Source organism: Alexandromys fortis, unplaced genomic scaffold (genome assembly GCF_014885135.2).
Source record: "Alexandromys fortis isolate MF-2015 unplaced genomic scaffold, M_Fortis_MF-2015_v1.1 scaffold_116, whole genome shotgun sequence".
Taxonomy (NCBI): Eukaryota; Metazoa; Chordata; class Mammalia; order Rodentia; family Cricetidae; genus Alexandromys; species Alexandromys fortis.
The window spans coordinates 847,521-871,533 of NW_026067998.1; positions in this window are offsets into that span (position 1 = coordinate 847,521).

The following is a 24,013-nucleotide window of genomic DNA, read 5'->3' on the forward strand; positions in this document are numbered from 1 at the left end:
AAAAAAAAAAAAAAAAAAAACCAGCTTGGCGGTGGTGGCGCTTTTAATCCCAGCACTCGGGAGGCAGAGGCAGGCAGATCTCTCTGAGTTCGAGGCCAGCCTGGTCTACAAGAGCTAGTTCCAGGACAGGAACCAAAAGCTACAGAGAAACCCTATCTCGAAAATCCAAAAAAAAAAAAAAAAAAAAGAAAGAAAAAAAATAGGAAGAACTGTTTTTTCTCCTCAGATTTCTGTTCATGATATTTGTCATGATAATAGCTTCAACTCTATTCAGTTTTAAATGCCACCAGATGTTAGAAATTGGACCATTTAAAGCTACAAACCTAATGAAAAAGAGAATCTGAATTACGAGTTTGGTATTTTATCAAAAGTACTAAATTAAATTTTAAGCATGTATCAGGATTACTGTGATAATCACTGAGGCAGCACTGTCCCCGACTGTAGATATGAACAGTGTTGAGCTCTGGGCTAGTGAGTTTGTGTTCACCTCATCATAGGTCGATTCCTCCTGATTTCTTCCCATTTAAGACTAAAGAGGTTACATGCTGTTTTCTATTCAGAGCAATTATTACGCTTGAAAGTGGATTTACTTTGTTGGTGTCTTCCCTTTTCTTTGTTCCTTTATGTGGTTCATTGAATTAATTTAATTTGGAAGCTCTGATAAAAACTGTATTTTTATAGATTTAGTTAAATTTATACGACCTTTGACAGCTTGCTTTCCATTTTGGTTTCCTAAGTAGACATGGGAAAGACATTGGGAGTGTTTCTTTAATCTCAAATCTGCCATCTGATTTCCTGAAATCATCACATCCACTGTTTTAGTGTCTTTGGGTCAATAAGACCATTTCTCATTGTATGGAAGATAATAGTAAAACTTTCAGAAGTCATCTCATTCCTTACATGTTAAAAAAATTGTTCTTTGGACATTTGAGAACTAGAGATTATTAGCAAAACACTATCTCCAGTCCTTTTTTTTTTCATCATGAATTAAAGAAAGTAGAGTGAAGCATATTGGGTTCTAAGAAATGTACCAATATGCTGACCAATGCTGAAAAACCTTGTAGGAATTTAATTATGCAGAATGCATAAGTGGTGCATTGTGAAAACTGAACCAGGCCTCGCTTCACTGGAATAATTTTCTTGGAAGGTGACCTATTAATTATATCAAATGCATTGTTGCATTGTGGATACCCAAAAATGTGTGCCTATTTTCACCTTGACCAAAGGTCAGAAAGTTGGAACTTACTTCTATTCCTTCAAGGCTCTTGCCAGTTTATACTTCAAAGATCACACCTAGATTTCGAACAGAGAGTTCTGCTCTCTCAAGATTATTGTCAGTAGGTAAGGCTAATATCCAGACCTCGTTTGTCAGAAATAGAGAAGTAGATATGTTTCCTCCCCCAAACAAACGTCTAAGGATCCAATTAAGTTTCTACTTCCTTAGGGAGATAACAATGGTTTCCACCCAGGGAGTGGTTTGCCTACAGAATGTTTTGGTCTAGGGTGTGAGCATGACTTGTCTTATTCCAGCAACAGAATGTTTTACTAAGAATTTAGCTGGAAACCTTTAACTGCTCTGTTCACTTCTGCGTATCAAAATAATGCAGGTTTTTTTTTTTTCATCTTACTCCTACCTTTTGGGTTTCAGGGTATTTTAAGCAAATTGGAATAAAATGTGGGCAATTTCAGTATTCACTGGAACTCCCTCCAGGTACTATCCTATGTCTGCTGTTTTATTTTGTTCATTTGCATCTTTGTATCCTTAACTAACTCTTCTAATCTCCATGCTGCTACCCTCATAAGTGGTATTTTTGTAGAAGCTGGTCTCCCACATTGCCTAAAATAACAAAAGAGAAGAAAAAGATTCCACGTTCACAACATCTAAGAAACATGTAGCCTAGGATATGTCCTTTCCTTTAGACTTTCACTTTCTTTTCTTTGCCTTTTAAAAGTTGTTTTTAACATTTATTCATAATTGAAACCAGAAATTAAATTACAGGAAAATAGAATTAAAGAAGGTACTCATGATAGCATTACTCATGCCACCTCTAGAAGCTGTGAACACAAAACTCTAACCTGCCATGCTTCAACTGACTAACCAGCTTAAAAAAAGTTCACATCAAGAGAGAGCCTGGTGCATATTAAAGAATAAATTACACTCACTGAAATGAGGAAAGATATTCCATGCTCAATACCAATATACTTCTAAATTTGTTTACAAATTTTAAAAAAATGACAAAGGAAATAATCTATGATTTCTGTTGTTTGAGATCCATCTTCTTTCCTGATGAGAATGACTTGATAGACCCATAGCTTTATGTTTACTTATGTGGAAAGCAGGCTACTCCTCATTTAGTAATCAACATGGATAGAAAAGAAATGATGACCTCTTGAATATTTTTTTGGGGGGGTTTACTGGAATCTTTGACTGGGTCATTAAGAATTTGAGCATAAAACAATCAACTCTTGAAATAAACAAAGTACATTAATTTATAAAATATTGAAAAACCTGATCATTATTTATTAATTGCATTTTCAGAATTTAATGCTTCTATTATTTATTAAGCATTCACACACAACTCACTTAATCTCACCTGTGCCACAGTTGTCATATGAAAGTCAGAGGACAAGTGCAAAAGTTAGTTCTTTTTCTAGAATCAAACTTATGTAGTCTGTATTAGGAACAAGCACATTTACCTGCTGGACTCTCTTGCCAGTATGGCTTTTATGATTTATTACATTCATTGACAGTACATTTCTGTTTGTGTACTTATCAATAACTTGTATTTTCAGTTAGATTACTTACTTATCCTTTAGAGGATAAGAACAAAGGAATGTGTTCCACCTCCTTTTAGTCAGTGGTTTAGGAACCACATAACATATGAGTTTAGGAAACTCATAAATTTCAAGAACTGCAGCTTTAGTCCCAGTTTTATATGATTTTTTTCTTAAAATACAGAGCTTCAAATTAAGAGATGATAGGAAGATATTGTTTGGAACCGCTGTATTTTACAGATACTTAAGCCCTTAATTGATTAAGTAGCCGCCTGAAACACAGAAACAGAGCTCTTATAAAGATAAATGTGTTATGCCTTTTTACTATGTTTATTTCATTTCCTCCATGTTTTTTTCTAGTTTTCCTCATCCTTCATTCAGAAGAAGGAGTCAAAATATCTTATGTCACTGAAAAGCATCTCCATATAGAAACTGTTGATTGTTTATACAAATAAAAAACAAAAAGATTTAGTGAAAATTTTCAAACCATGGAGACTCATACATAATCTAACATTTCAGTGTCCCAATTGTGAGCAATGATGCTTGGGCATGTTTGCTGCCATTTTTGTTGGAAAGGGGAACTATAAATTTTATCTCTTCAGAGACTGGAAAATCAAATCTATCAAGATTAGAAAACAGAAATGATCCCTTCCACATGCGGACCTCTCATGGCTACCTTTCTAGGTTTACAGACACCAATTTTAAACAAAGGGAATGAAATATTTAACAAATATTTGTTAAGTACTTGGTATGCGCAGATTTCCCTTCTCTTATGGGAAAGAGTAGAGGAGGAAAAGAAGAGAGCCTTACTCTGAAAATTATGTTGGACCTGGGCCTGGCATATTCCTGCTTTCTCTTTGACAGCTCTGAGTTCTGAAGAAGACAGAATTGTTTTAAAGATATACTCACATTAATATTATCCAGGGATGGAGTCTTGACTTATTTTATCCTTTATTGTATATGAAAATCTAACCAGAGAAAAATAGCTTTACCATAGATAAGAATGTTACCCCCTTTCGGTGAAGCACAGAAGGAAATATGTAGAAACTCAGAAAATAATAGCAGAATTCAATTTAAAAGAACACTTAATGAACTCAAAACTCTGGACTTCTCCTCTTTTCTGTAATTTCCTTGAAATTGGATTGAGAACGAAAAGTATCACTGGCCATTCTATGAGCCAAAGCATTTTCCAGATGCTGAAGATCGATGCATGCCTTGGAGACTTTGATTTTTGAAGATGCTGTGTAACAGATGCAAGTACTGGAGAGCCCACATCAGGCCCAGCAAGCGAGTATGCTGTGTGGTGTCCTATGAAGAGAAAACATCAATGAGGCATTAAGGAAAGACAGAGCCTCAGCCAAAAATGGACATCTTTCAAGCCGATGGTCAAGGCCAGCATGTCAATAACATCAGAGAATTTTAACTTTTTACAACACTGGGCAGTCATTATATATTTTACTACTGTTTTCACTTAATTAGAAATGAAATTAGACCTTAGAGACTAACGGCTTGGTCCATCCCGAGGGTTTACTTCTGGTGCTGTACGCAAGGTCATCTTGACCCTTCTACTGCTTTGTTTTCCGTACTTTCACAATTGTGATTACCTGGAAGTAGAAAAGGATTTATTTACTCTGAAATATTCTGGTTTGTTTCATTTTTTTTCTTTTTCTTATTGATTTTGGTTGAGCTCTTTATTTTCCTCTCCTCCCCTCCCTGCCTCTCCCTTCCCCTTCAATCCTCCTTCAAGGTCCCCATGCTCCCAATATACTCAGGAGATCTTGACTTTTTCTACTCCCCATGTATATTAGATTCATGAATGTCTGTCTTAGGGACCCATTGTTGTCTAAATCCTCTGGAATTATGATTTATGGGCTGGTTTTCTTTGCTTTATGTTTAAAAACCACTTACAAGTAAGTATAGGTGATAATTGTGTTTCTGTGTCTAGGTTACCTCTGGTTGCACCATCAAGTCTCTCTGACTCTGTCTTCCTCCTTTAATGCTATAGGCCAGCCAGTTCTTTGTTCATGAACCAATAATAGCAACACACAGACAGAAGGACCTCCCACACCCCTTCCTTCCTTCCTTCCTTCCTTCCTTCCTTCCTTCCTTCCTTCCTTCCTTCCTTCCTTCCTTCCTCCCTTCCTTGCTTTCTTGTTTTGACAAATAATCAAAATATTTGATGACATATTCATATGGAGCCCTGAGAAGTGACCCTGAAAATATTTTTAAGAGTTTTGCTTCCAATTATCTAAATTATATTTTAGATATCTTTAAGAAAATATCACCGTCACACCTTGCTTGCAAGTTTGAAAAAGTCCCCAGTCCATTTCTGAAATTTACCCTACTATTCTGGGTTTGATTAGTATTCCATGTCCTCATTGATGCTAAGATATTTACACACTGTCTTCTTTGAGTGACAGGAAAGAGTACAGTGCAATACTGAGGGGACAGCCCATCCGCTTAATTGAGAAACAAATTGGCCTGGATTCCTTCGAAATACAAATTGTGCACAAATACAAAAAAAAAAAATCACTTCAAACAATAGTACATCTAAATGTCAGATTCTTGTTTTTGACAGTGAAGGCATGTCCCTAGGAATGCATAGACACAGAGGAAGATGTACACTTCTGCATAAATAAAAAAGTTAAGAATATATCACTTTTTTTTACAAGTTGGTATAAAATAGACAGATGTAGTTTTACCAGGAAGCACAAAATATGATTAAGTTTGAGTAATGCCTAAACTTAAGGGATCCAATTATCCTCTGTTTAGAGCTCAATCCCAATAGTAATAAGGGAATATTTAGCAAGGTTTCATTATAGCTGTTGTTATACCAATTGCAGTTTTAGTGAAATCCTCTGTATCATCCTTCAGCATGATTTTCATCATTCTCTTCCTTGTGCAAGACCTTTTTATGGCAGTGGGTATTATTGCTATCTGTCTAAAGAGATTGAGCTACAAATGCAATTAATGTTGTTTTAAAGCAATACTTGTACAGTTCATATCTATTTTTTGTTTGTTTACAATGCATCTTTCACATCGTATAAAAATTTTCCAGGAAAACCTTTACTGCTCAGTGTTCCAACATCTTAAAATTGAAAACAGAATTTTTCACATACAGTATGTTTTAATCAGGATTTCCCCTCCCTCAACTTCACCCTTATCCTTCCCACCTCCCTGTCCCACCAAAAGTCATACCTTTTCTTCCTCTCATTATGAAACAAACAGTCACCTAAAGAAGTAAATAAATAAAATAGAGTAGAAAACAAACAAACAAATGGGATAGGACAAAAAAAAAAAAAAAACAAGTAAACAAAGCCAAAGAAAAAGTACAAGGAAAACATACACACTCAGAATCATGCCCATCTGCCCACACATAAATACCACTAAAACACAAAATCAGAAACTATAAAACCTATAAGGAAAAACAAAAGAAAAAAAGGGAAAATCTATAAGGAAAGAACAAACAAACAAAAAACGACCAGACAAAGCATTATGGAAAAAAATCTTTCAAAAGTACCATTGAGTTCATTTTGTGTTAGTCTTCTATTGGTGGCATGGGGCCGGCCCTTAGGTGTTATTTGAATACTGAGTGATACAGTGATATTTTATTTGTGTCTTAAAAATAAAGTTTGCCTGAAGATCAGAGCGCAGAGCTACGTCACTAGAGGCCAGGGAGTGGTGGCACACACCTTTAATCCCAGGACTCAAGGCCACCCAGGGCTTTGGGAAAATGAATCTGGGAGAAACTCGTACAAGGTGCTCCCAGTGTGCTGGACTCCCAGGCCTTTAATCCCAGTACTATAGAGGTGGGGACAGGAGGGGTATGAGTGGGCGGAGAGAGGAATAAAGGTGAGAGGAGAGAAGAGTTCATTACAGTCTGAGGACTGGTGGAGACCATTGCAGTCTGCAGTCATTCTTAGGGTAGGGTCACCCCTGTGTCTGAGCCTTGGTAGAGGTAAGAACTCCCTAGTGGCTCAGCAGCTTTGCTTTTCTGATCTTCAGCTTGAACCCTAATATCCATTTCTGGGTTTATATTAATCGTGTTACAAAGTAAGACTCCTTCAGAAAAATTAGTATTCCCTTTTGTGAGTAGTTATTGACTGAAGATAGCTTCAGGGTAAGGGAATGGAGTCCTTTATCCATGTCTCCTCTCTGTACTTGGACTTCATCTGACTTAGACCTATGGAGGCTGAGTCTCGCTGCATTTCTACCAACTGTGGGACATTTTATATGACCATAGGGCAATGCAATAGAAGCTAAGATTGGGATGTAAAGAACAAACACTAAGTATAGGTTTCTTCCAATAACCAGACAAACAAAATGAGAAGCAAACAATCTTCCTCTGCAGTGAAACTGTAAATTCTGTCCTGTTTTGAATATGTTCAGTAATGTGACCTATATATTCTATAAGCATACCATACAACAATATTATTTTATCCAGTATGAAATTGATTGAATTTATTCTGACTTGTCAAGGAATGTAAGAAAGATAAACAAAAACATAACAAAAAATGAAATCCAAATGTTTAGAATAGGAATAATGAATAGGATTGTGGATTATTTGATAATAAGTCAATAAAATATGAGTAAGCCCAGGAGACAACTAGAAAGAATATTCAATATTTAACAATTTCGTGTATCGCATTCTGAGTGTTATTAATAGAATAGATTGTGAATTAAATGTCAAGATCTTGTAACAAAATCTGATAAAAGTAATGGGTATTGTGGCATGAGTATGGGAGATAACAATGGAAGTAACCCCATGGTTCAGCGTACAGTGATCTAACTTAATTGTTAAGCACCAGACAAACGACAGATTCCAAATCAAAGTGATGAAAGGTATTTTTAAGGAAACAACACCCAGGAATGGCTCTCAGCTCCATATATACATGTTCATGAGCAGTTACACCTGCAAACGTATGTGTGTGTCCACACACACACTAATGCAAAAAAATGGAGATTTCTCTGCTTTGAAAATATTATTTCTTAGATATAATATAAATACTGGGTTACGAACTGTACTCAGTTTTCTAATCCATTATCATGCACATGTTAGATGAGTTGGGCTTGATGGCTTCCTTTGCTTTATTTACTCTGATAATCTAGTCACTCACACTCAAAGAGCAAGAATGAGTAAAGAGTGACAGTTGGCCACTATAAATCAGTCTTAAATTACTGTACAAACCCCGTGTTGGAAGACATTAGGTATGTTCCAGACATTATTGATACATCCTGATGCTGACTCTGCAGGAAATCATGGAAGAAGGAAAAAGAAGAGAGCTTAGGAAACTTAACTCCACACTGAATAAGATACAGATACACTTTCCAGAGAATTATTAAAGCAATGCTTGAGTAGAAAACATTGATTAATCGAGTGATTATATTTTCATCTCTGTAATGGCTTAGTAGGTCAATAAACTGCCGCTTTATGATTTTTTTATTCCTTTACTATCTATAATTAAAAATTAGAGAATTGTCTATTGAAAATTTTTGAATTTTGATACTTCTTCTTTAGAAACATGAATCTTATATTCTTTAATTTATTATTATTATTGTACTTTATTGATATTTATTTATTTATTTGCGTGTATGACTAATAGAACAGAGTGAAAATTCAGTATAAATATACACTGAAGTACAACCCAGGAATCAGGTTAATAAGATGATCTTATAATCTTCCTCTGTTTTATGCCCTTCTGTGTTTTAGTTTTCTGAGTTTTGCTTTGTTTGCAGATGTTTTTCAAAGTCGGAGGTAACCTATCTTTACTTAGTCAACCCTACAATGTTTTACTTGTGCTGTCCCTAATCCATCGTCTATAATTGTAATGGAATATTTGAAAGTAGCAAATTTATAAACTAGTAGTTTATTTTCTCATATACTGATGAAGGCTGCAAAGTACAAGTTTGGACATCTGTGTCTGATAGAATTTTTATAATTGCTCTTGCCGCAAAGTGGGAAAATGTTGTTGCTATATTAATCACTACTTGGGGTGTTGTTTCTAACAAATTGCCCATCCATTCCTGCTCTGTCAAAAAAGGGCAAGTAAATATAACATTTCTTAAATATGTTAATATTTTTATTGAAAATATATTTTTTCCCTCATACAATGCGTTCCAACTACAGTTTCCTATTCCTCCACTCCTTCTACCCTTACCTCCACCTCCTCTATTCTCCAGATGGACTCTCACTCAGTTTCCTAGTCAGAAAAGAGCAGGCCTATAAGAGACAACAGCCAAACAGGACAACAGGATATAACAAAACAAAGCCCTCATCCTGAGGCTGGACAAGGCAATCCAACTGGAGGAAAATTTCTCATGAGCAGGTAAAAGAGTCAGATACACAACTTCTCCCACTGTTAGGAGGAGTCCCATAAAAACACCAAGCTAAAAGCCATGGATGCAGAGGACTTGGTGTAGACCCATGATGGCCTGATGCTTGCTGTGTTTGCTCTTCAAGCTCTGTAAGCACATGAGAGCCTTACTTAGTTAATTCAGTGAGCCATGTTCTTTTGGTGTGCTCCATATCCTCTTACTTTTATAGTCTTTTCTTCCCTTTCCCTCAGAATTCCCTAATCTCCAAGGAAAGGTATTAAATGGAGACCTCTAGTTTAGAATCTCTCTGTATATTATCTGGCTGAGTCTTTTCTATATCCACTCCAACCTGTTGTTAAACAAAACCTCTCTGATTACAACTGGACAAGGCATATCTTCAATCCCAGCATTTGGGAGATTTGGGAAGCATAGTCAAGTGTATATCTATGAGTTCAAGGTCACCTAATCTACAGAGTTAGGTTTAGGACAGCCAGGGCTCTTACAAAGAGAAATCCTGTCTCAAGAAGCTCCCCCCATTCCAAAAAGAAGCTAAAAATATAGTGGCCTGTGACCTAGACTTTGTTTTTGACATGTGTTTATAGAGCATGAACCCTTGCAAATGCTATTTCTCTTGTTAATATATGACATTAAATACTTTGTTTGATAAGACTTTCTTTCTGAATGATAATTGTACTTAACATATTCCAAGCAGCAACAGATTTGAATTTAGCACAAAACTCACATACATTGTCAATATACTTGAGCTTATTATAAACAATAAAATTAATATGCTGACTTTTCTAAAAGCAAGATAGAGATATGTAAAATAGTGTAAAATAGAGAGAGTGAAAAATAGCAAATTCATATAAAAATCCTGGTTGATGAAATTCATTAGACATGATGTTACATATTGCTTTGGGGTAAACACACAGTAAGTTTGTGCATTTGGAAAAATGTCAACTAAATTAGGACATACATATGGAAAATATGATCTTGTAAACAACCTATGTTTACAATACTGTGCTGTGACTGATTGCCAATCTGCTGGTGGGATTTATGTATCCTCTTTGCACTTATTTGTTATTGGTGAGTTGATGAATTTTGAAACTAATTTTTTTCTTCTTTCTACTAAACAAAAATATCAATGTTGGTACCATGTTATAGGAATGCAAATTGTTTCCTAAAGGTGAATCAAGAATCTTAATTCTGTATCTATGAGATAGATGGAAATGAGGAAAAGACACTTTATATAAAGATTTTTCAATGATTTTCAGGTACATAATCTTCTAAAAATGTTAATGTTGTATAACTCTTAACTAAATTAGAATATGCACATCCATATTCTATATATAACATATATTCATATGTATACCTGTGGTTTGGGGATATTTTAAAAAACTTATTGTCTCCCTATGTAACACTTCTTTCTTGGAACTGACTGTGAACCATACTAGCTTTGAATTTTGCCTTCTTGGTGCTGTGTTTAAATCCATGTGTCATCAGGCCAGCAATGTTTTTAACTTTTATTTAGATATTGTCATTTTACATGTGTGTGAATGATATAAACTGGTGTGCATGCCAGGATACACATATGGAGGTCACAGGATTTAAGAAGTCTGTTCTTTTCTTTTATCTAGATGAAGCTTCTGGGAATATAATTCAGTTTTTCTGGCTTTTTGCAACTGTGTTTATATTACTGAGCCAGTTTACCTGCCTGATAAATTGGTATTAAAAATTATCACTTTAATAGAATAATAGTGGTGATTTCTCCCTTAGGACATGTGTGATTACAAATTCTAGGTATCAGTAATGATGACAAGTATGGCTATCATCTTGTAGAGGAGACTCTAAATTCAACCAGAAAATGGTCAGCTAATTTCATGACATTCCTCCTTATTGCACAATTTCCTGCTGGACTGTTATTATAGCTCTTGGGGTTCACAACTGAGTAGTAGTGATGATGATTATTTTATTTTATTTTTTTTTATTTTCTAGTTGGGTGCATAGCACTTCTAGCACTATGAGAACTAGCCAGTGAGAATGATGTCAGTACCCCTTGATTTCTTCATGTCCTCTGACTTAAGTCTTCAGCAATAGGATCCTTTCACGAAGTTCTGGAAGGTGGCCAAGAGCATTGGGCATAGCTTGTAAGATTTAGAGATAAAGGAGAACTTACAGAACAACAACTAAAAAACAGATAATCTATTCCCTCACACTGGTCACTTCTTGTTGTTTTGAACAAAGTCCTTCACTAGCTCAAGCAAAACTGGTGTGTAGAACAAATTAGTAGCTAAAAGGAAAGGAAAATCAGTTCTTCTTTCTTTTGAAATTGATTTTATTGAGCTATACATTTTTCTTTGCTCCCCTCATTTTCTCTCCCCTCCCCTTCAAGCCTCTCCCATGGACTCAATGCTCCAAATTTACTCAGGAGATCCTTTCTTTTTCTACTTCTCGTGTAGATTAGCTGTTACACCTTGAATGCGCCGGATCTGGTCTGATCTTGGAAGCTAAGCAGGATCGGGCCTGGTTAGTAATTGAATGGGAGAGTCAGTCAGTTCTTAAGAGTGCTGCTCTGTTAGGCCAGTCATGCTCCAGTGAGTGATCACACACCTAAACGAATAAGACTATTATATGGAAGCCGAGCGATGGTGGCGCACGCCTTTAATCCCAGCACTCGGGAGACAGAGGCAGGCGGATCTCTGTGAGTTCGAGACCAGCCTGGTCTACAGAGCTAGTGCCAGGACAGGCTCCAAAGCCACAGAGAAACCCTGTGTCGAAAAACCAAAAAAAAAAAAAAAGACTATTATATGGACTTAATGTTTTATTGCTCTTGTTTAAACAAAGAAACGAACAAAAAGAGGAGACAAAGTTGATTGGGTAGGGAAGGAGGCATGAATCTGAAAAGAGTTAGGGGACGGGATAAATATCAACAAAATACATTCCATGAATTTCATAAAGAAATAATAAAAGATTAAAATCTTATGACCTTCTTAATACCTTTCAAAATATATTCTATAAACCTTGATCATATGTAAAATTTTTATAAGTATGCAATCATGGCAAGTAAAATATGTTAGCTCACAGGGATAGATAGAGAAACCAAGCTTGCTAGTCATCAAATAAGTGGAAGACCAATGGAGGAAAACGTTCAACATGAGCATTTGACTTCCATACACATGTGTATTTATGTACAGATGCACAATGCACACATGCAAACAAATCTACACAAATGTATAAACAAATATATCACATGCATATAAACAAGCAGTATGCCAAACACAGCTTTGATTATGAAAACTTGTTTATAAGAAAAATACATTCATGCAGTAAATCTATGAGTTACTTCCATGTTTTCCATATTTGATCTACTAGCTGATAAACTAGTTACTGTGATCTACTTTGCATGCTTGCTAATACTCCCCATCAGGTTTTCTAATATTTGCATGATGTCCAGAGAAACCAAAGGCAAAAATCTAATGATAGCAAAAGTTATATTTACTTTTAAAAGATGATATATTAATAGGCAAGTATAAAGGATAAAGTTTTAAATGAAAGGTGAAGAAGTTTATAGGTATCCATAGACTATGTAGCAAATTTTGTAAAAATATCACAACCTATCTTGAATGTAGGGCATCCTAAAAGGTGCTTGGGAAGAATAGTATGTTAAGAATTTGGCTACTGACTCATTTTGACCTATTGATAAGGACATTTTAAAATAATCAAAAAGAGTATTTTGTACTTTTACCCATTTAGACTTTTGAATTCAAAGTTGTCATACTTTCTCATTAGATGAAACAAAATGCTCATTTTTATTTTTGAATGATCAAATTTTCCTTTCTCTGGTAGCTTTTTCTATCTAGATAATGATCTTCTGGTCTCAATAGTGAAAACCAGACAAATTGTCCAGAGAGGTAGCTTTTCACAAACAGAGCTACAACACTTGATTGACCTAGTGTCAAACCAGAGTCTGGTTGAATTTTCTCCATACTTTAATGATGCTGACCTACAGTTTTAATCAGGAACTGGAAGAATATCCTCATTGGAAATGGTTACACAGTGTCACAAAACCTAAAAGTAATGGGAGCAGAGGAAAGCCTGGCATCCTCTGACTAATGGTCAGAACTGGCTCACCTATAATTCAACCACATTGTTTTGTGTGCATTGTTTTGACTTCTAAAATGAGAATAAATGTACTTTAAAAGTTTTAGGAATAAGCAAAGTCAATGCTAAAGTCAGAAGGAATTACCAAAGGGTAAATCAAATTATCCCTTTAAGAGGTGGATAAAGGTATCTTCTGAAATTACAGAGCCTAATATCAACAGTGTGGTACAAGAATAACAATTTTCTGTGAGTTACAACTAATGAGTTAAAGTCATACAAGACAGGAAAGGAAAAAGAGCAGATGAAGTGAGATGACACAGACACATCCGCAGAGCTCTTGGATATGCTACTAAATAACCAAACATTTTCAAAAGATTGAAATATGTTATGGTAAGGGATGCGGAATAATGGCAGTTTTTAGAGAGCAACTAAATTTACATTCTAAAGAGAAATATTAAAAAATAGTATTGTGATTCTTCTACCAAAATTAATTTTGAAAATGTCTTTCTGCATGTTACTGTGAAGTACAACATTTTATAATAAAAAGTAAAAACCAGTGGTGAACAAAAACAGAAACTAAAACATAATAATTCTAGAAATAGTCCAATTATTAGATGTGTTGTTAGATGTCTGAAATTCAGAAATATGATTTCCTGAGGTCAAATTTCCTAGTAAGTTAAAGAGAATTCTAGTCTGGACACAATGGTTTCCTCTATAATCACAGCACTTGGGGACTTGATGCAGGAAGATTGCCACATGATCAGGGCCAATCTGGTCTGCTGAAACATACCATATCTCAAAGAAACTGCTAATGAATAGGCTGGAAATATGGTTCTAGTGGTGAAGACACTAGCCACCAAGCCTGATGTTTCATCTCTGGAATCCATGCAATAGAAAGAGAAAATAGACTCTGAAAAATTGTCGTCTAATCTCCGCAGGCTCGCTACCATGAACAGACAGGCACGTACACACATACAAAGAGAGACAAAGAGAGAAAACCAAATCTATTTCCACAGGTTGTTTGAGTCTGTCTATTACTTACTATTTCTTATGTTACTTAGTATTCTAGTCAATAATTAAGGTAGCATTTTAAGCAATGATTTATACACACACATACATATACACATGAGTTTTGTGTTTTATGGTTACTTTCTTTTTCATACCTATGAAAATACTTAACCTTTTAAACAATTTTTTGAGAATGTTATACATGAGTGCTATATTTACATCATCTCCACTCCATACTCTTCCACTGACGTTACTCCTATCTCAAGTTCATGACATTGTCTTCTTTTATTAATATATATATAATTGATACATTTTATGTATAATTACATACAATTGGATAACTTTATATATAATAGTATATTAATGAATATTGTATATATGTGATAAAAACATTTTAATGTTTTATCTCCCCATTACTTTACTAGGCTAGTTGGAGGCTATCAATTATTTTTTATTTCTTTCCAGACTCCTGATATAGCTATTTCCTAGTTTACCAGAAGCATTCCCCCAACAAGAAAACATAGCATCTATTCTGTAAGTAAGCTGAGGCAGGAACAAGTATCTGTCCCCCAGCATCAAGTTTTATTAATGGTGTTCATGTATATAAATTCCCTTATGTAGAAATTTTATTTTTGCACAAGGACAGAGAAAATAGTGACTAACCTGAGGAGACCGACTGTCTTTAGCCCTGTGCTCGTTCTTACTATTCCATTTTCTTATCAGTATCCACTTTTTTAAGAAAATTCAGTCTTTGTTATTAAAGACGGCCATGGTAGAAAGGCATTGTCTGTTTGTCTACCCTTCGTTTCTGTGTCCATCTGAGAAACCTGATGGGTTAGGTTCTTCTTGCACATGTCCTTGGCTACTGTGTTCCTAGCTGGGGATCTGATGATAGTCTTAATGGCTTTGCAACAGCCTGGGAGGCAGAGCAGCAGCAGAAATCCACTAACCAAAGCCTAGGGGCAGGCAGTCTTCCAGGATGTGGTTAGTCTTTATCATCTTTCTGTTGCTTACATTGTAGGAGTGTTAATTTGGCAAACTTAAATCTGAGACTTGACATTATTCTCTATTCATGCCACCTTAGATTTTATCTACACAAAAATAAAATCTCCACTTAGCGTAAGTCATTTGGACTTGACTCCCATCAGTAAGAGTTCTAACATTTGACATCTTCCTACATGTCAGACATTCAGAAAAACATTACTGACACCAGATATTTCTTATTTTATTTCAATTTAAAAATGATTACCAATGTCTTTAGAAGACCTTCACTATTTTGTTCATATCTCTATTTCTTTGTTATGTTTAAGTTGCTGTTTCAAAATATTAGTCAATAAGCCTAGGAGTGCATTTTGGCATTCATTGAAAAGTTGACATACGTTTTGACATAATTCTTTAATTTCATTTGTTTAGCATAAAAGGTTTAAAAAATTGTAAGTTGTCTCTTTTACTTTTCAGATAGAGAACCATTTGATGAGAATAAGTAAGTCTTTCCTTGTGTGTGTATTTATTATTTTTATTTATTTTATAATCCAACCACAGTTCTTCCCACCCTTCATTCTGTATTACCCTCCCTCCCCCAGCCCAACCCCCATCCTCTTCTCTCAAACCATGAAGCTTCCCATAGGAGTCAGCAAAGACTGTCACATTAAGTTGAAGCAGGACCAAGCTCCTCTCCTGTACATCAAGGAAAATAAATCCTTTTTTGTTTACTTTTTATTTTTAACACATCCAGACAGCAGTTTGTCCTCTCTCCTTATCTCCCAGTCCCCAACATATTGCTTCCAGGCACTCTGCCTACTTCCTGTCTCCCCCAGACCCATTCTTCTTCCATTTCTATTCAGAAAAAGAGCATATCTCATAGGAAAATCCACTGAATACAGAATAGCAAGATACAATAAAACTAGACACCAACCCTCATATAAAGCCTAGACGAGGCAACACAGTAGGAGTAAAAGGGCCCCAAGAGCAAAGAAAAGATTCAGAGACAACCCAACTCTAATTGTGGTACTGCATGTCTCTTATCACTTGAGAGACAGAGACAGATGGGTCTCTGAATTCAAGGTCAACTTGGGATACAGAGAAAGAATAAGTCCTTTTTAAGTATGGATAATAAATGTTCAAGAGCTCACACCCAACTTAAAACCTGACAGACATTTGGTCTGTCCTTTCCATATGATACTACTTTCATGCATTGGACTTGATGAGAGCATAAAATAAAGTAAGAATGTGACTGTAGATAACAAATATATCTCCAAAAGGCTCATTGTAGAAGGACTGATCATAACACCGTGGAACTCTTAAGTTTGTAGGATTATGAGGCTCTAGCTCCAACTAATTCATGTGTTGGTGACTCACACCTTAATAAAGAGATGATGAGGTCTGACTCAGAGAAATACAGCCTTGGGAACATGTCTTTGGACTCTGGACTCATTCTTCTCTTAACCGGTTGCTTTCTGGCCACCATATGGCAATCATCTAGACAACATGCCCCACACTATGATGATCTGCACTTACCATGTAGAGGCTACAAAACAAGAGAGACAAGTGATCATGGCCTGAAAGGGCAGAAGTTACAAAACCAAAGAATTCCTTTCTCTCTTCAATTTATTCTCAGCTATTTTGACACAAAAATAAAATGTGACCTGAGTGGTGAGGTTATGTTACTATCTGGTAGCATATAAAGAAAAAAAAAAAAAGAAGCATTCACAGACATTGTTCTGAAGCTATTGGTTTATATAGTGTACGGTAATCAGAATAAATTGGATATTTCTCTGATATCTCAAAATGACCTTCTGTTGGTGGATTTTATCTTTTCTGCTTAATAATGGCAAATGTAGGAGGTCTTGCTATCTAAAACTTAAGATCCTGAATCTTTGTAGGTAACATCCAGGCAAGTGATGCTATCTACTCTGTCAGTTGTGGATCTCTGAATATTAATGGGCAATGCCTTGCACAAAGAAATACATAAATGTACATGTTAATCTTAAAAATTGGCCTATTTGTTAGATCCCACATAATATTTAACTAAGAAAAAAATCACAGTCAGACAGAGGTTCCTTCCAAAATGATAACCCATAGATATAAGGAGAAATGAAGGGTGCGCCAATATAGATGTGAACCAGAGTTATATTTGGATTTTAAAGGTCAATTATTCAGCTGATATTTCTATTTGAATAAGCTTACACAGGGAAATGTAGGGTAAGTTGAATTTATGGTGATGAGCAGAGGGGCAGGCAGGGTCAGGAGAAGCACAGTGATCCATGGTGGTGAAGAGCCAACAGGTCCCAAAGGCTAATGGATCCAAGGCAGTTGATAGCATTATGTACCCAGCACCATGCTCGTAAGACCTTGCACATCATGGGAAAGGTGACTACATCACTGGGTAAAATTTCAAGTAGAGCATAAAACACTGAGTCTCTTAAGAACATATGAACTTTAGTTAAAAATCTGGGAAGCAAGTTCAAAGGAAAAAGAGGATTAAAAACCAGAATATTTTTATTCTGAGGAGTGTACTGTTTTCTCATATTCTTTTGTGCCTGATCATATTGTAATTTTCATAATATTTTTTTGAATGCTGCTCTTTTCTTTCTGAAATATAGAAAATTTGGATCCTTCTTGACCAAATTACTGTACATAATGACAGACTTATTGGACCTTACATAATGACATCCAGGCAGGTAAAAATTCGGATCTGTGTGAGGAAGATAAACACTCAAAATAGACAAACAGGGAAGAGTCATTTTACTTTATACTTGAGCCACACATCCCCATAGCCTAAACACACCCTATATTCTTTCTTTGGGACTGAACTTAGCCTTCTCCTTGCATGCTGGTTTACAGCTATTATAATGATCAAGCCCCAGGCTTTTCAAGAAAGAAGGAAAATGCTCGAAAAACAACATTGCATCCACTTATTTTGTTGTTGATAGAAATAAAGTAAGTCTGAAAAGCTGTATAATTTTTGACCTGGATAAGTTCTTAAACACAACATGATGTTGATGTCTTTGCTTTTATCCTGTTGTGAGCTCTAGAGTCAGAAAAAGACTTTCTGTCTTCCTTTCCTGTTCTTAAATTCCGTTTATCTAAATAACTCAGATGTAAAACTGAGAAGCCAGATATTACTAGAAATGAATTTGAAGAATATGCCATAAAGAACATATGGACATTTTTGTATTAATGCTGAAAGTATAAGTAGGAAGGAAGAGCACTGGGGAATAGCATGATCATCTTTCCAAAAAATTTGTCAGATCAGGGTCATTGAACATGAACAATTTGTTTAACAATTTTTTCTTTGGGGATTTTATCAATTAGGTGCTATAATGTAGTATAATTAATTAAGCAACTATTGATTTTAAAATCTAGCAATTCTAGATCTAAATAATTTTATGCTAATTGAAGATATTTTATTCAAGTTGAAAGAGTTCACAAATCATAAATAAAAGAAAAATTTTGCAAATATAGTGTCCTTGTATAGCCACTTAGATTAAGAAAAGATGAAGTTATTTGGGCTCTTAAATCTTCCTTTTTCTCCCACTCTGTCAACCTATTTTTGAGAATAGGTAGCCAATATTCTGACATCTAAAGTTATATACTATACTTATGTGTTTTTGCTGTTCTTAAATCAAATCACAATCATGCTGAGTTTTCCTTTCATTGCTACGATGGTTGTGTGTGGTGTATATAGTAATATACTGCATGGGATTTACAATAATACATTCGTGTCTATAACCATATGATATCTGTAAGTATTCAATAGCTGTTTAGTAGTTGGTCTCCATTACAACCAACAGGTATTACTAGAGCCAAGTTTTCAGAGGTTAAATTGCTACTGTTATGAATATTATAAACCTATTATACATGCTTTTACATGTTCAAATGTACTTGTTTGTACTATATAAATTTAGATGAATTAAATATTGGGTCAGAAAATATACACATGTGCTGTATTAAACATTACTAAGCAGTTTCTTAAAGTAACTGTTGAAATTCATATAGTGACCAACAGAATTTGAGACTAGTTATGTATTAGTGATAATCTCTAGGGTCCTTTTAAAGGCTTTTTTGGTAGGATTGTATTAGTAAATTGACACTTTGATGTTAAAATATTCTGCCCAATCCCAGTACGTAGAAATATTTTCTGAAATCATTGTTCTGAAGTTATTGTTTTAGATAACAAGTGTTTTATTGTTATAGAGTTATTTATTTATAAAATATTGTTATATTTTAATGTTAATACTATATCAAATGTGATAATGTCCTACAGTTGAGTTGGTAAGGCCCCAAATTATTTTTCCATGTTGATGTGAACTTTTCCTAATATCATTAGTTTGAAAAATCATCTTCTCGTTGCTGTATTGAATTATTAAAAATATCATAAATTTATTAGTCTATTATGCAGAGTTCTCTGGAGGACAGTAGCAATAGAATATCAGTTTGTATATTGTAACGGGAGATTTATTCCATTGAATATGCCTTAGGGGGCTTCTTCATGCTAGGAAAATATAGAAACAAATTCCTAATACTGGAAGTAGGGTATTTGAGCAGTTCCAGTCCTGAACTGAAATTTGGAAACTGCCTGAAGATTTTCTGGTACTGAAGGGGGAAGAAGCAGGAGTCTATGTCAGCTGGTGGCAGCAGCAATACTCTCAGCATCTGAGGCTCTGCCTTTCTCACAGTCTTCTTCACCATGGTAGCCTATCCACTGGTAGGTTCCACTGCTACTGTGTGTAGATAGTGTTTCCTACTCACTACGCCACAGGCCTTCTCTGGAAGCACACCTAGGAACAGCAGCAGTTCAGGCAAGGTGCCAACTCAGACTAACCTCTGAAATATTCAAATATTCTGTTCCTTTGATTTTACTTTTAGAATGTAATAGCTATCCATTATCATTATTTTGTAGATAATTATGGTATGAAGCATTGCCAACTTTCCAAGTTTGTTTTTCTTCAGAACACTATTGCCTATCAAGGGCATTTGTTATTAAATATCACCAAAAAATTTCTTCCAATTTTGAGAACCATATCCCATAATACCATTAATATAAAATTGAAAGTGTAAAATGATTTTTGTTTTTCTCTCTACTTCTTGTATCATGGATTTATGCATTTAAAATTTTTATTTCTTTAAGATTTTTGAACTTGTATGCAACAGATGTTGATCATACTCATCCTTTAATCTCTCTCTACCTCTAGATCCACCTAGGATATACTATCATATCTTTCTGCTGACATCATGTTCTCATTTTATTATTTATCTAGTTGTTTTTCTTGATTTTTCTTTTTTTGAGACAGGTCTTTTTTTCTGTGTAGCATGGCTGCCCTGGAACTCACTCTGTAGACCATGCTGTCCTCAAATTCACAGATTTCCACCTCCTTCTGCTTCCCTAAATTCTGGGATTAAAGGTGTGTGTCACCATTGCCTGTTTGTCTATTTGTGGTTTTTGCTTGTTGCTTCTCTGACTGTTTATTCAAACCCAACTTTTCCAGCTAATGTTGTCAATATGTCCATGGGCAAATTGTTACTCCTGAATAATTGGAAATCTGTGTCAACATTCTTAAAGAATAGTTGGTAGACTCCCCATGGGAAGACAACCTTTTTGAGGAGTGGATGGGGGAAAAGATAGAAGGCGGAGTGGGAGAAGGGGAGAAAGGGGAACTATGGATGGTGTGCAAAATAAAAAAAGACCTTTTAAATAATAATATTTTTTTAAAGAAAGAATAGTTACTCCCCTTTTCCACTTTTCATCAGCTTCCAAAACTCCTCAGCCAAAGATAGGGTCTAGGGAACTCCATTCAGGTCCTTCTTGAAATTTTGAACTGATTCAGTTTTACACAGATCCTATATTGGCAACAGCAGCTACTTTGAGTTCATGTATAAAACAGCCACATCATGTACAAAGAACAAATTTCACAGCACTTCTTGCTATCCTCTATCTCTTCTATATTTCTGCCCCTCCCCATTCTACTATATTATTTGAGCTTTGCTTTTGGGGACAGGGTTGATATAGATGTGATAGCTACAATTGAGTACTCACAGTTGCTTGTTTGGTTTTGATACTCTTGGACTGTATTGCATCTCTGACTTAATCACTACCCACTATAACCATCTTCTCTGTCACTAATTTGGAATAGCACAAATCTATGAATATAAATAAAATATTTAGAAGGCAGTTTGACAGCATGGCCGTTGAGAAAAACAACATCAATAAGCTTTTGTCTAGAACCTAGGATTTTTCTAGCTGGGGACATTTTATCGTGTTTGCAACATGTGAATTCTCTCCTTTGGAGCAGGACTCAAATAAAGAGAGTATTTGTTTCTCCACAGTGGTGATTTGAAAGAAAATGGCCCCAAAGGGTGTGGTACTACTAGGGGGTGTGGCTTTGTTGGAGTGAATGTGGCTTTTTTCTTTAGAAGAGTTGCTGTGTTCATGGTGTCCCTTCAAAACAGTAGCAACCAAAAGACACCCCCATAAACAATCTTATCCCTATTGCACCAGTAAGTATGTCTTGCTTGTCAACTTGATATTGTAGCATACAGGGTCTCGTTTTAGATAAGAATATTGATGTTTTTTTCTTCTCACTAGGCAATCTGCATAGCACAATCTAGTGATCCAAAAGCCAGAATTAACAGTGAAAGTTGTTTGATCAATTTAGTCTTGATTCCTCTGTGTCCTGCAACCAAAGTATGTGGGATTTTCAGCAACAGAGTCTTCTTGTCTAGTTACAGTGAGCAGCCAAAAGTACTAACAATAGCCTGTAGTGTTTTTGGGTATCTATGGGCCTCTCTGCCTAATAAGTCATAAGGCAGTAACTTATGCCTAGCTTTGAAATTTTCATTTAATAACTCTGTCTTGTGGGAGTAGCATCATTCACTATCGTAGGGAACTTCTGATTAAACTCCTTTAACAAGTTGCACTTTAATTAGCCTACAAATTAGTGGGATTTCATAAGCTTCGTTTTGCTTAGCTAACCACTCCTATCCACCTCACTTTTTTTCCATTCTCAGTTGAACTGTTATCTCCCAATATTTTCCTTTATTCATTCATATCCCATATGCTTTATTTTGTGTTTTTTGGTTTAGTTTTTTTTTTTTGTGGGGGTAAGGTTATTTTTGTTTTGACTATAAAATTATAGGTTTCCAGATAGTGCCTTTATTTATACTTCATTTTGTGTATGCCTTCAAGTGATCTCTCATTTTATCACCCCGTCACTCAACTGCCTGACTGAACCATTCCAAACCAGTCACACCCCTCTCTGTTTTCATTTCACCAGCATTCTATTATTCCCAGTCCTTAAGTGAGTAGTCCTGAAGCTATTTCATGTTTGGAATCTTCTGCCTATACTCTATGTTAAACAAGCCAAAATTGTTTAAAACTACGGCCTTCATGTGGAAAAGGAAATGCAGAATTTGTCTCTGGTGGCTTGGACAGTTATACTCCTTATAATTGTTTTCCCCATTTCTATCCATTTACCTGCAAATTTCATGATTTCCTTTTTATTTATAGCTGAATTGAATTTGATTGTAGATATTTACCATTTTTAATTATCCAATTCTCAGTTTATGGACATCTAGATTGATTTCATTTTCTAGGACTAGAGCAGCAATAAGAACATATTTAGAAGTATCTCTATACTAAGTTATACAGTCCTTTTAGCATATACCCAGGGTTGAAAGGGTGACTTAACGTAGCAGGTCGTAACAGCCAAACAATTTCTAGTCCTTTGAGAAATTTTCCAAATTTCAAGAGTTGTTGCCCTAGTTTACACTGTCACTAAGGGTATATAAGGGCACCCTTGACCTACATCTATGCCAACATTTGTTGTCACTGATAATCATGACGATGACCAGACCAGTCTGGCTAGGAAAGAGGTAGGATCTTAATGTAGTTTTAATCAGCATTTTCCCAATGATAAGGAACACCGAGCTTTAAAAAAAAAAAGTCTTAACTTATTCTTTACACCGGTTCAGAGAACTTCCTACCCAGTTTAAAACTGTCTTAACATTTTAATCTCATTACTGTTTAGTTGGCTCTGTGCATTTCTAACAGTATTGATTTCTCAGCTGTATTGCTAGTAATGATATTTCTCCCATCCTATGGCATTGTCTATTCATTTAACTCACCATAACTTTTGATAAACAAGTTTATTTTTAATTTTTATTTATTTATTTTTTTTAGGTTCATGAGGTCACATTTGTCAATTGCAGCTCTCATTCCCAAGCTACTGAGCTACTACTGTCCTAGAACGTTATATAGAATATCACACTGTGGGCATAAAGAATAAAGCATTTAAACTGACATGATCATTTTATAAACTTTTCTCCTTTGACAGCAGTTGTAGGAAATTCCAAGTAAAAGCCAACAATGTTAACCAAATAAGAACTTTAAAATTATGGTTTACATGTATCCTATGCTTCGTGTAGAGTGCTTGTAGGTACACCAATAGCTTAGCATAGTGGTGAGTTCACGTCTAAACAGGTGAGCAGGAGATGGTACCTAGATGAAAGAAATATGCCATGAAAGTATATCATATCTTCAGATTTTTCTCTTTTTATTTATGGCTATCCTTAGGTTAGGAAATTCATTTACCACAGCTAAGAAAACTATGAAAATTTCCTTACTGCAGGTTCAAAAATGTAGTAGCAGACCAACTTAAATGAGTTCTTCAAAAGCATGAGACAAAAGCAATCCTCATTTCAGTGGATTGCCTAAGTTATTTTGTCATAACAGCAGAAAGATGATTAATACAACAACGGAATTTTCTGAAAATAATGATGGAAAATAATTGCCAGCCATGAAGATTCATACAAAGAT